Genomic DNA, 12711 nt, shown 5'->3' with positions numbered 1-12711 from the left:
TCTGAATCTCTTTAAAATAAGAAGCCCATCTTTTTACTTCAGAGTTGGAATGAGGGAAAGAAATGAAATTTCTCCTTCGCTTTCTGAAACTGAAATGGTGTCCAAGTACCTCCTGAGAAGTTATCGAGTTTCGATTTCATGACGTAAGGCTCAGATCCGTGCCAAGATGCACCACTGCAAATGTATGCTGACAAGTTATGGTTTCATTAAAGAGCCAAATATGGACAAACTGTGCCAATCATGGTTTGGAATTGTAAATTTAATATTAATGAAAGGTCAATGTAGCATTCATTTTTGTATTCAACAAATTAAAATGAATATGAAATTCGCTATACTTAAGAATACGTAAGAATGTTTGTCGATTAAAATCGAGAATCGGAAGAAAAAATTAAGTGAATCGACGTGGGTTGATGAACACCGAGTACTAAAAAGTTAGTGAAACGGGTTTGGTTAATACAAAATCGATTCATTTTCACTTCAATCTCTGCTACAGGAAGATAAATCCAGAAAGGAGGCAACATTGATAGAATGAAGTGCAATTTATTAGAGATTTATAGATTTTGGTCGTGAATTAAATATAATGGTGAAAAAAATTCCTTCATTGAAGTATTTGCAATTTTATATAAATGAAACATTTTCCCCGCATCTAACGTTACTGATGAAGGATTTTGCAAGAGTGGATTGAGAATTGTGTTCCTGCCATTTTACATTCAGTTCTCTAAACGCATTGTTACTGGTTATTTGAAGTTTTAAAGATTAAGATATCGAGAAAGATGAGCATTAGGCGCATAGTTAAAGGGTCGGAAAATTTATGTTTCCATCTTAATTCTATGTCTTTACTTCTGTATTACTGTGGTAGACACCATATTAATTTTTGAACTTCAAATTTCAGAACCGTAATTCAGGACACTTTCTCACAATTTAAAATTAATAACAAACGCATAGCATTTCCTATTCTGATGCATTACTTTCCTAGGAGAAAAATGGAATCGAGAGGGAAAAATTATACGATTTACAAATTTCTACTAACTATTAATATTCGTTTTTAAGTTGATAAATTTCAGAGTATTTATTTCCAAAATTAATGTCGCCATTTATTCAGTTTTACCGTGTGTAAACTTGCATATATTTTTAACATGCATCATATTCACATTCTTGGCTCTGCGATTAAAATTTATTGCTTGAAGAGTCACGACTTAAGTCTTGAAAGGCAAAAAGTCAGATGACTTGATGAAGCCAATTTTATTCTCAATATCATAAGTATTGAATTTTTTCAATCGGACGAATTAATATTGAATACTCTTCGGTGCTCAAAGTATTGAGTTTCTTGGATTGATTTTCTTTTATTCAAAGGTATGCTGCGGGTACTTAACTATAATTTAAAACGGTTTCAAATTTTTGTTTTTATGTTTACATGGTCTATCAAAACACAAGACAAGATATCGTATTCTTCACAAACAATAGTTTTATTGATGCGTCGAGGCTTGTATACTATTATTCGGAGCAGCCACTAATAGAAGGATTAGTTTCGAATTCTAATCTTAATGGAATGAAGATTTGGGGGGGGGAGGGAAGAGGCTGAACCGCCGTACGTTAATCGAAGTATTTCGAGCTTTCAGAACTGGAAAAAGATTTCTACACTACTTCGCAATGAACTGCACAACACTTAAAACGATTAACATACTGAAAATTAGACATCTAATGGACAAAAAAGAATCAAAATCATTCGAGCTTCTGTATCAAAGATCTTTCGCATGCAATTGCGAAAGAAAATTGCAGTTTTTCTGCTAACAATGTCAGATTTTTGAAATTTCGTTGAGACTCGGAAAAAATCTGCCACAGAAGTCTGATCAAATAGCAGAGAGCACTTGCTAAGACAGTCTACAATGGGAATTTAGAGTCAGTCAAGCGCTTCAAGTATTCATTGCACATGCTCATTTCACACAAATTTTATATCTTTAGAAACATCCTATTTTGGATAACATACTATGAAGATTTCTTAAATAATCCAGAAAATATTCAAAGATATTTTTAATTATAATTTAAGTCAAAAAATATTACCATGTTAAATTCAATTCCTTGGGCTCTTCCGGGCTGTATTTTCTGAAGAAACTTTCTGATCTGTTCGGGAAGAGCAAACAAGCTTGGGTTTACAGAAATAACAGATTCCTGAAGTAACTTATCTGGTCAGGTTCCTCCTTCCTAGCAGCTTGCAGTAGATTCTTATATGCATTCAGTAATGAAAGAACCAACAACCCTAAAAAGAAATAACTTTATTTAAACCTCTAAGTATTATAAAGTTTAATGAGATAAAATTTAATTTACCAAATATTACTTAATCATGTCTGAACTATAAGAAAATATTGTGAACGTCAAAAAATTCGAACTCTACATTTTAACGAATCCGCGCTTTAAGCCATTCCGTATTCGGAAAACATTTTTGGATCTTATTTGAACACTTGCAAACTGAATTTGGTGGATGAAATTTGGTATGTGGTCTTTACATATCTTGTAAATATCGCTAGATTTCTACAAAATGCGATACGAACATAAAGGAATACGATAACTACAAAACGTAAAGAGCTAGATAGATAAAATTTGGTATATAGCATTAGCATTTAAGGTGAAAAATACAAAAGGAAAATTTCGAAATAAATCTATTGAGATTTTATCTGTTCTGTACTTTCCTATGGATATAAAAGTGATAACTCAAAAACGCAGCGCCATAAACGTCGCATTTATATCAAATGTTATTTGTCTATGTAATCTTACTAAAAATGAAGTTTTGCTAAATTGTGACCTCAGTCGAACCAAGATTCTATATTTCTGAATATATGATTCATCGAAAAAATTCTCTACTTCTAGAGCAAGACTCATACAGGGGTTGAAAATGAAGTTCAGCACCCGTGGAGTTCAATCTCGTCCAAGTTCAACAATTATATGTGAAGGAAGGTAAGTGACGATGAAGTAGAAAGTATGCGCGAAAATTTCTGCAAGACTCCGTCCAGTTGATTCTCATCTGTACACAGTATACAGAGTTAGATACCAAACAGTTAAAATAATTTCGAATGGCAAATGTCATGTCAATAGGCTTGTAATTTTAGAAATCTCTAGCCACCGTGACTAGTTCTTCGAAATCTATAAAATAAATTTTATACTAAGTGAAAATGCCATTTAACATTAAGCCGTCAACATTTTTATTGGTTAGATATGTACGTAAATTGAAGGAAAACGATGAAATGACTCCAGAGTGATTCTGGGGCTATATCGAAATTTTATATTTTGAGAGCTTAAAAATTGAAGCGCGGCATGGAGCAGGTGACACTTGGACTATATAAAGACCACCAGTTTCTTTTCCATCCAACAAAAATTGGATTGGCTTTCTCCAAACTCATTTAATAAACGTTACACTTTCACATAAAACTGAATCTTGGGCAAAATATGCCAATATTTTGACTGGCATTGGTGATCAATAGTTACTAAATATTAATCTTTGGCGTAAATGGCATTTTCTCGTATACGATGTATCGATAAAGTATTGTAATCGTCAAAAAATTCAAACTCGATATTGACGAGTCTCCACATTTTAGAAATCGAATTAAATAAACATTTTTGTAATTATATCAGTCCGTCCGTGTTCTTCCAGCATTAAATCTATATGGCAGAACTGAAAAAGCTTTAAGCTAGACATATGAAAACTTATTCCTCTGAGTAAATTAACCCAAATTTTAGCAGCGAAATTTTATGTCGAGGAGGCATAAAGTTGAAAGCAATTTCCTTAAAGTAACTTATTGATTATAAAGTATAAAGTCAATGTGCTTATTACTGGTGCAATCAAAATACGATAAATGTTAAAATCAAAGTTCAAATTAACATTACCAGATCTTGGTCAACAGATTCGAACCATTCATCCTTTCTGTCTAAAGTTTAAACGAACTGAAAGAAACCGTTTAAAAAAGGTGAAGCAACAAACCAGTTGCCCACAGTTAACTTATCTTCTGCCTCGACCGAAGAGCTTAAACCACTTCGCATATTCCGTCTAAAGTACTTACATGAGGAGAGTTTAAACAGCAGCCAAATTTGCATTGCAGTTGCTGCCAACCACAAATCACGAAAAAGGTCGGGTTCGAATCCTTTAGTTTACTTGAGATTATGGCGCGGAATTCGAAAAAGCCCAAAGACACCATAAAAATTCGGATCCGAAATAATTCTGTATGGCTCTTTTCCAAATGTCCAACAAACTCAGTTTTCACACGAGATTTGTAGATTTCAGTCAAATTTTGAACAAAATCCGTCCAGTGGATGTCTGTTCGAATTTAAGTTAAAGCGGTAATTACAAAGACGGGTCTAAATGGATTAACTTCGGTACACAGATTTAACATCTATGAACTTGAGCCAAATCCAACTTGGTTGACAGTTGGCCGATTCATACTTTCAGAAACGTGTAAACTTTATTTGAGTGTTACAAATTTGGCATGTGATTGCGATTACAAGTGTAGACTTTCTAACTGTACAAAAAAATTGCATCAACAAATTCGATTTTCAAATACTCTTTGCCTCAAACCAAGGATTAATCGGCAAAAAACTCGCCAAAGAACAAAAGTCGGATTCAATAAAAATGGCAAACTGATGTCAAAGTTAGCATTTCTTGTCTATAGTAGACTAATGCCATGCAAGGCGTTCTCCGAACTTGACTATGATTAGTTCGGATTAGTGGTACAAAGACCGAATTATCGTACGTTATTTTTCCGGTTATGTTTAATAAACATTGTTAAAAGCAAGTCATTTTAATTCGAATTTCTCCAAGTAAAGCATTGCCGGCCCCAAGGGTGTCAATTGACATAACGATATGGGCTTCAAAGTGGCTTGTCTAAGTAAAAAGTTTTTGCATATACATAACACATACTTAATGCTTAAAATACAATTACACATGTTACATGTGACGTTCTCTGGAATAACACTTATTAGAAAGGAAACATAGTGAAACTACTCCCACTGGTTGCTCACTGATTAAAACAAAAAATTGACAGATATAAATGTAATCTGAAATAGAATTTTGTATATGAACTTAAATTGCGTTGATATGCATGTAAAAGTACAGATCGATAAAAGCCAAATTTGGAGACGAATTTGATTCCAAATTTGAACCGAATCCACATTTTAGATGCTAAACTTGTGTATCATCCAAGTTATACTATACGTTAAGTTAGACTATACATTGGCTGCACTTAACTATGCGTTGGTTCTAAGTTTTGTATTTATTGCGCTCGTTTTACTCGGATAGCTTCGACTAACTTTCCCCGATTAGATTTTTTCTCCAAAATTGAACAGAACTATTAATTTGATATTAAGTCCCACACCAAATTCATCTTTTTAGCTCAAAGCGTTTGAATTTACTTTCACAGAAAAACGGGAATAAATGCCAAAAAGGCGATGTGGATTTTAAGATATCTGAAAAGATTCGTGAGAAATCCCTAATTGAGTTTTTTTTGCAAATTTCAATACTTTATGAGAAAGTAAATTTTGAGGAAATCGGCGTAATAGTTGTGGCTTGAAGATCATGGCTTTCGTCAGAAAATGAAATACAGGGCGAGAAAAATCTCGCCGTATTTGATATTCTATTCATGCTAATTTAATATATCTGCGCTCTACATGCAAAACCGTTTGACTTAGAACTAGTCAACTTGTCAGAAACGCATTTTAGAGGGTGGGAATTTTACTTCGGGAAAAGGTGCAAATTTCAATCAGAATTTTCATTAACTGAAAATGAAGCGAAATATCGGTATCTTTCCTCTATGACTTCCGAAAATATAGCCCAAATGGTTTCTGCATCATTTTAAAGTTCAAAAAAATCAAATTATACCAATGTTAACTTATAAATTAAGTTTCTACTTTTAATGAATTTTAAGAAAATATTTTAAATGTTTTCAAACAATTTATTTCACAAAGAAATGAAGTGCGTAGAAAAAAGTAGTTCTATTTATCATATTGCAATTACGCTGGCTAAAACTCCAGTTAAAAGACCGAGTTAACTCTTTCTGAAATTTTAACCTAAAAATGCGATTTTTAGCATTTGTATGAAATAGACCATGAAATGCGATATTTTCTAAAAAAGCAATACGAGAAAAAGTTCTACGATGTTTTAAAATGGTTATCAGTTCAATAATTCAATCTTATTTAAGGCATATACAACTTAATACATAGGATATCCACACTAATCAGGGACCAACAGCTGATTTCTACAACTTTATTAGATACATACGCGAATTAGTCTGAGACATTTTATATAGTTTGAATCAAATATTCCTATAAATTACGCTCAGATTTATTTTTACATTAAAAAATTTTATACGGATCCTATATTCTATAAGTCATTAAATATTAATGCCTCAAGCCTATTTTATTAAAAGTTCCACTCTTTTGCAATTAAAATATATTAAGTTTTGCAATTACTTTTGCAATTAAATTGTCTTAAGTGAAATTTGAATGCCTATTCTATAAAAAAGAATCGTCTTGACGAAAAAGCGCTACTCAGGGCTCGGATTTTCTAAGGCCGATTGTCTAAAATAATGCAATCGTTGATAATCTTAAAATAATATTCAAAGCATTATAACTAGATCAGGCTTGATCTCGGAAGACAACCGTTAGAAGCAAGATAATTTTACCGACTATGATTTTCAGGATCGAAGAACTGTATAACGTAGAATTCATAATTTTCTGAAATACATTTATCGATTGAAATAACACTTGCAGCATTCAAATCTTTTTGAAGAAAAAACTGAATTTGACGAATCAGAAGTTCACTGAATTATAAAATATTCTCCGATACATATAAGCTTACAATACTGAAAGATTCGATTTTCTGTAATTAAAAATGACTGGATTTAGTAAAAAAGTTCGCATTTATTAAAGTTCTCTTTCATTTCAAATTCAAATTTAAATCTTACGGCAAATTGGAGATGACAGAAAATAGATATTACGATGGACAAAATGTCGTAAGGCTTCTATAATGTGAGCTATGGAACTGTAAATTTAAAGCTTAATATTTTGATTAATCTATTAAGAGACCAAAGCACAAATATTTAACTGAATTTTGTGAGTTTTACACCTGGTGACCCAATTGGTGAAGAAAGGCGCCCAATATTAAATAAGCCGCATCCATTTTAAACTCATAATTTATGTATGAAAGAGCACATCACTGCGTGTAATTGAAGTAGTGGAGTGCATGAGCAGTTTCATCGGCATTTGACTTAGATGGCGTAAATTTACTCCTGAACTCAATTGGTTAAAAACATTCTAGATGGCAACAGATCCATTAACCATTTCGAGCACATTTCGGATTTTAATTGACAGTTTTGAAACATTTAACTTTAATTTTATAAACAAATTGAAAAATGCTGAAAGGATGATTTTAAGTAGAGTTTATGACTGAAACAGCCTGTTGCTAATTGGCTAGACTGCTTTAGTTGAGTAAAATTATTGGGAATAGCGGTAAATTTAAGTATCTTGCTTCACAATATATAACTTATTTCAACACTGAAGAATTAAATATATTCTTAACCGTGCAAATAAGAGCCAGTCGAAGTGGGCACCAAAACTCTCACATACTCTAAAAAGGTGTTACTCCAGAGAACATGTTCCATGGCTTTGGTGTTCAATTATGAAATATTCATTTCAATAAAGAATTTATCGTGTGATCCTAAATTCGTCAGAATGTTACGGTGTCCCCATTAATAGCTAGCATGCGGTTAATAGTACCCGAAAGACTAATGCGTTTTAGGCGCATTTATTCCAACCGATTGAAATCGGTTTGACCCAAAACCATTATATATATATATTATATATATATACTAGCCGCCTTTGGCGACCAGCCGGTTCTTCAATCTTAATGTTCACTAAAATTTTAATAAATATTTTATGCAATTACTTTAATAGCTGCTTCAAAATATTTTAAAACTTGAAATTTTGGATAGTCATAATTCACTCATAATATTATAAAGGCCTTCAATCATAACGTAATATGTATCTAATTTTCTGTTAGCTCCCATAGAATTTATACTTACAAGTGGAAAGGATTAATCTGCAATTAATATAGTAATATTTTTTACTGAAACAAAGTATTTTTTGTATTTTGATTACTGAAAACAGTCACTGAGCGTTTAAACTAAAGAATATCTTAATTTAGGTAATATTTCAAGAATCTGTCGAAATATTTTCTCAGATTCATGGCCAGATCGATTAATTAACAATGTTTAATTTTAAATACATCAAACACTAAGAAAATAAAACGAATCGTTTAAAATAATCAGTCGAAAACATTTTAAGCCTAGCCTAATTAGAGTAGGAAAAAAAAAACTGAAGCCTTACTCATTTGGCGGTGGGGAAAATGAAAAGTTTTTGACGGGAAAGTTAGTTTTTAATTAAAATTTTAATTAAAAATTCATAAAAATGGTCCCCAGGTGAACATTCCCGACCTCCAAGGTATACATGTACCAAATTTGGTAGCTGTAGGTCAAACGGTCTGACCTGTAGAGCGCCAACACACACACACACCTGAGCTTTATACAAGTATAGATATGTTTACATGCTTTTGAAATTACAGACTGACCGACCAACGTGAACCCCGTGATAGATTTAATTCAAAATTTAATGGACATCTATACTATAGATATTAAGCCTGTACCAAGTTTAGTTTAGCTCTGTTAATGTCTAGATTTAAAGCAACACTAGTCTATTGAAATATGTACCAAGTTGCATCTGAACTCTCGAAGTTAGTGCTAATTTTTATTTAAGCAGCAGGGCAGATTTCTTTAGGACGGATTTTGCTTATAATTTGGCAACAATTTAAAAATCTTGCGTAAAAACCGTAGTCCAAATTCACCAGTCTGTCTCAAAATATTTTTGAACTGTATCAGACGAACAAACTTCGTGTTATTCATAATCGGGGTGGTGAAAATCTCGAATTTGAATTTTTCGACGATTACAGTACTTTATACGTTAGAAAGTATGAATGAACATGGAATCGCAATTTTAAAAAAATTAAAACTTCTACCAAGCACATGCAGCAAACTCATTTATTAATATACTTAGTATGATTTTACTGTCAATAAATAGTATTAGCAATTGAATACATTAATTTCAGGAGACAATTTTAAGTAAGCTGCTTAAAATATAACATTCATCATTTAAGCTTAAAAGTTGAGAGGAAGTAATTGTAAATTAAGAAAAATAATGATATTTCAATTTACTTACATTTGTAAAAGTCCCGTACTGGCGTAACGCATCTCGGATCCAGCGTTATCCTTGTTGAAACTCTAATTGCACCAGCAGATAATTACGGAAGTCAGCCTCCATTGCGTCTGTCATTAGTCGATTCTTGTATAGCAAGTCTTCTAAAATTCCGACATTTTCGTACTAATTTTCTCGACTCACCAAGTATCCAGACAATAGCAGATGAGATGACAAATTGAATAGCCTGAAAAGAACGGAAATATATAAATGAAACGTGTTTAAACTGTTCACAACTTAAAGATATAGAAAATGATATGATCCCTCAAGTGATCTCAGTTTATAAAACCATTGACAGTGATTTATTTTGCTAATCAGATGATGCAACTTATTTGGGGCATTATTTTAATTTCTATGAAAAGGGCATTTGGGTAGTGAAGCGTTTTAATGATTTGCCTTTTAGATTTATATTTTTACTTAATTGCAGATTAAAGATTCAGTAATTCGATGCACGAGTGAGACTCATCATCTTTTGCGAAACTTAATAAATAATTAAAAGACAGCTTACTGGTGTTGAGTTGATGCTAGATAATCAGTTTCAGTTTTTTTGATGTGGAACAAATGCTTGACAAAACATGCCGAAGCGTCTTCAAGAAACTCCCCAATACAGATGTTATCCTCCTGCCCTAGCATTTAAATTGTGAACCATTGTTAAGGCCATGACAACCACGAATTTATTTTTATTTGATGTCCGCATATGACCGTTTTGTACCTCAGTATTATAGTGAACCGAGAATATAAGGATTTTTTGTCGATCGAAATTAAGATTGTTAGAAATCCAATTTTGGTACGAAAATCACATGCCAGATTTCATCTTATTAAATGTTGAGTTTTTATCACATGCAAATATACTTACTGACAGTCAACCCATTGACTGATTAGTTTCAAATTTGGCACAGATAATTTAGATGTTAAAATTGTACCAAATACCAAGCGTCTACCTTTTTATACTTCATAGCTATTGTGTTGTACTCGAACAGATGTTCTGTGAATGGTTATGGCCAAAATTTAATCGAGCTCTTAAAATTTTGAGCTACGTTTCATTGTTGTAGCTCAACGCGTTTCGATTATGGCCAAATACAGACATCTCTAAAGACAGTTTCCGAACTCGTGGAGGACTGAAACATAATTCATCAAAAACTCGAGTTCGAAATTTAGCGATTATAATAAGCTAGAAGAAATGGCATGATAAATTAAAACCCATCAAAACGCAAAGCATAACTTATTAGATACGACATAATCCAATCATTCAATTGCCCCTAGATGAAATTTCATTTAAGATTGAAATTTTTCATGAACAAAATGCAATGGATAATTGCAAAATATATAATTTTGAAATGTGAACTCCACAAAAAATTTCTACATTAATTGAGCAATTAACAAAGTTAGCGGTATTTTTACCTTGTAACCATACATTGCATTTTCGACATCAGAGTGGCTCGTTTTGGTCCGTTTATCTTAAACGATTAACACTACGCTTGCATATAAAATCTTTGAATTCAACGCATTAGAGAAGCTACTAAGCTCACATTATAGTTTCAGGCGAATTTTTCAAGTTAAAACAATATCTGCAACATTCCATCTTCAGATACCCCAAGGATGGCGACTTTCAATTCTCAATGACGAATACAGGCGCTTTCAGGTTGGAGAGTATTGCAGACTAACCACTGATGGATTTTCTGGAAATATTGCTTTCGTTTTATGTTGAATCTCGTAAATATAACTTCACGCTCATGATTCTGTCCTCAACTGAAGCATGTTCCTAATGAAGCATTCCATGATATCGTTTAAATGTTTATTAAGTTTCTCAAAATTAAGTTTCCGAGTATTCTAAATCAAATTTCAAGTTATCTTTTAAGGTAATGTAATTACAGTTTGTTCCAGGATTAGTAGAAGCGTTTTTTCCTGAAGCTTTCAGAAATGGAAGGAAGTCATGCGATTGCTATTTGATGAAACACAAATGGTTTGAATATCATTACAATAATGTAATGTAAGAAAAACTAATAGTTATTTTAAATATTGTCAAAATTCAGAAAAATTGTATGGTAATAACATTTCCTTAGACAATCTTTTAAATTTTAAAAAGACGCAGAAACTAAATTTTTGCTTCAAGGTTTCAGGAAATAATCACCCAAGAAAATTCAAGTTTCATTTAGTATGCAATTAAAGTTTCATAAAATCGCTTAGAGATAAACATTTTCATTTTATAAAGTATACCTGTGCCAAATTTGATAGTTTTAGTGGCTGTCCTGTAAACTTCCGGCACAAATATATACACTTCCTTGTTAAGTATAGATTTCACAGTTCAAGAGAAAACCAACCGAGATAAAAAAAAAATCAAATAAACAATTAGAAATGAAATATGCTTTGAGAAATTAGAAGTTTCATTAAAAAATAGGTCGGAATACGTTTGAATTCGATTGTTCAAATTCTCGTAATTCTATAGTTTCAGATTTCATAGTGTAGGGATAAAATGCAGTTAGAAAGCGATTGTTTTGCATTTGCGAACTAAATATTGCACATACTAATATAGCCATAAAGGTTTTGAACTTAAAGGTTGTGACCCAAATGGCAAGCAAATTGTTTGTCGGGATATGCCATTGAAACTTTTAATTGATAAATTTCTTATTCGAACTTCAATTAAAAATTCTTCAACAATAAAGCAATTGTTATAATTGGAGCTTAATCAACATATTTCGCTTAAATAAGAAGAGTAGAAGAGTAAATGCTCAAAAGACGTCCAAAAAGTGTCGAAAACGAGATTAAATTAATTTTCAGAACAATGGCTCACAATTACCAACTTGGCATTCAATAAAATTGCGTGACAAAACGTTACAAACGGGGATACATATTATACGCTGGCTGAGAATGAATATTCCATAGATAACTAACTACAGAAACATTAAAAACTAGCGTCAAACATTATTCACTTTCATTTGCAGCAAAATACTTACAGGGTTATGAAATAATTGACTCCTCAGAAAAATTAGGTTGCAAAAAAAAAAAAAAAAAAAAAAAACTGTTAGAACGGCAATGGTCTATAATTATCAGTTTATAACCTAAAGCAAAGTACTAGAAAACATCCGCATAGTAATGATATTTATATTTACCGAATATAATAAACAACTTGCGATAGAAGCAGGAGAAAAATTACCTTTATCAGATTAACAGGAGTCTGTCTCAATCCTAAGGCAGTCGGAACCCTCTCCGACTCAGAATTCTCACGAAGTGAGATATCACTATACCAAAAATCTTTGCAAATTATAATCTACTTCACTTCAAATCAATGGACTGGAGCATAACTCCTTAAGCTATGGGTCCAGGTTCTAATCATGATTGTTTGAAATCTTTTTATGCTATTAAAATTTCGTCAGCCTTTGCAATATGGATTTTTTTTATTTATTAAGTTGCGATAAATAACTC

At 32.1% G+C, this 12711-nt stretch overlaps 1 long non-coding RNA gene across 1 annotated transcript; it reads right to left on the bottom strand.

The window, feature by feature from the left end:
- Positions 1–2067: 2067 nt before the first annotated feature.
- On the bottom strand, positions 2068–12509 carry LOC129971097 (uncharacterized). The gene is made up of 3 exons (XR_008784758.1): positions 12443–12509; positions 9253–9475; positions 2068–2257 (listed from the first exon to the last, which is right to left on the bottom strand). It is a non-coding gene; the product is annotated as an uncharacterized LOC129971097 (long non-coding RNA).
- Between the last annotated feature and the right edge of the window lie 202 nt (positions 12510–12711).

Source organism: Argiope bruennichi, chromosome 6 (assembly GCF_947563725.1).
Source record: "Argiope bruennichi chromosome 6, qqArgBrue1.1, whole genome shotgun sequence".
Lineage (NCBI taxonomy): Eukaryota > Metazoa > Arthropoda > Arachnida > Araneae > Araneidae > Argiope > Argiope bruennichi.
This window is presented reverse-complemented; position numbering and strand designations above follow the sequence as displayed.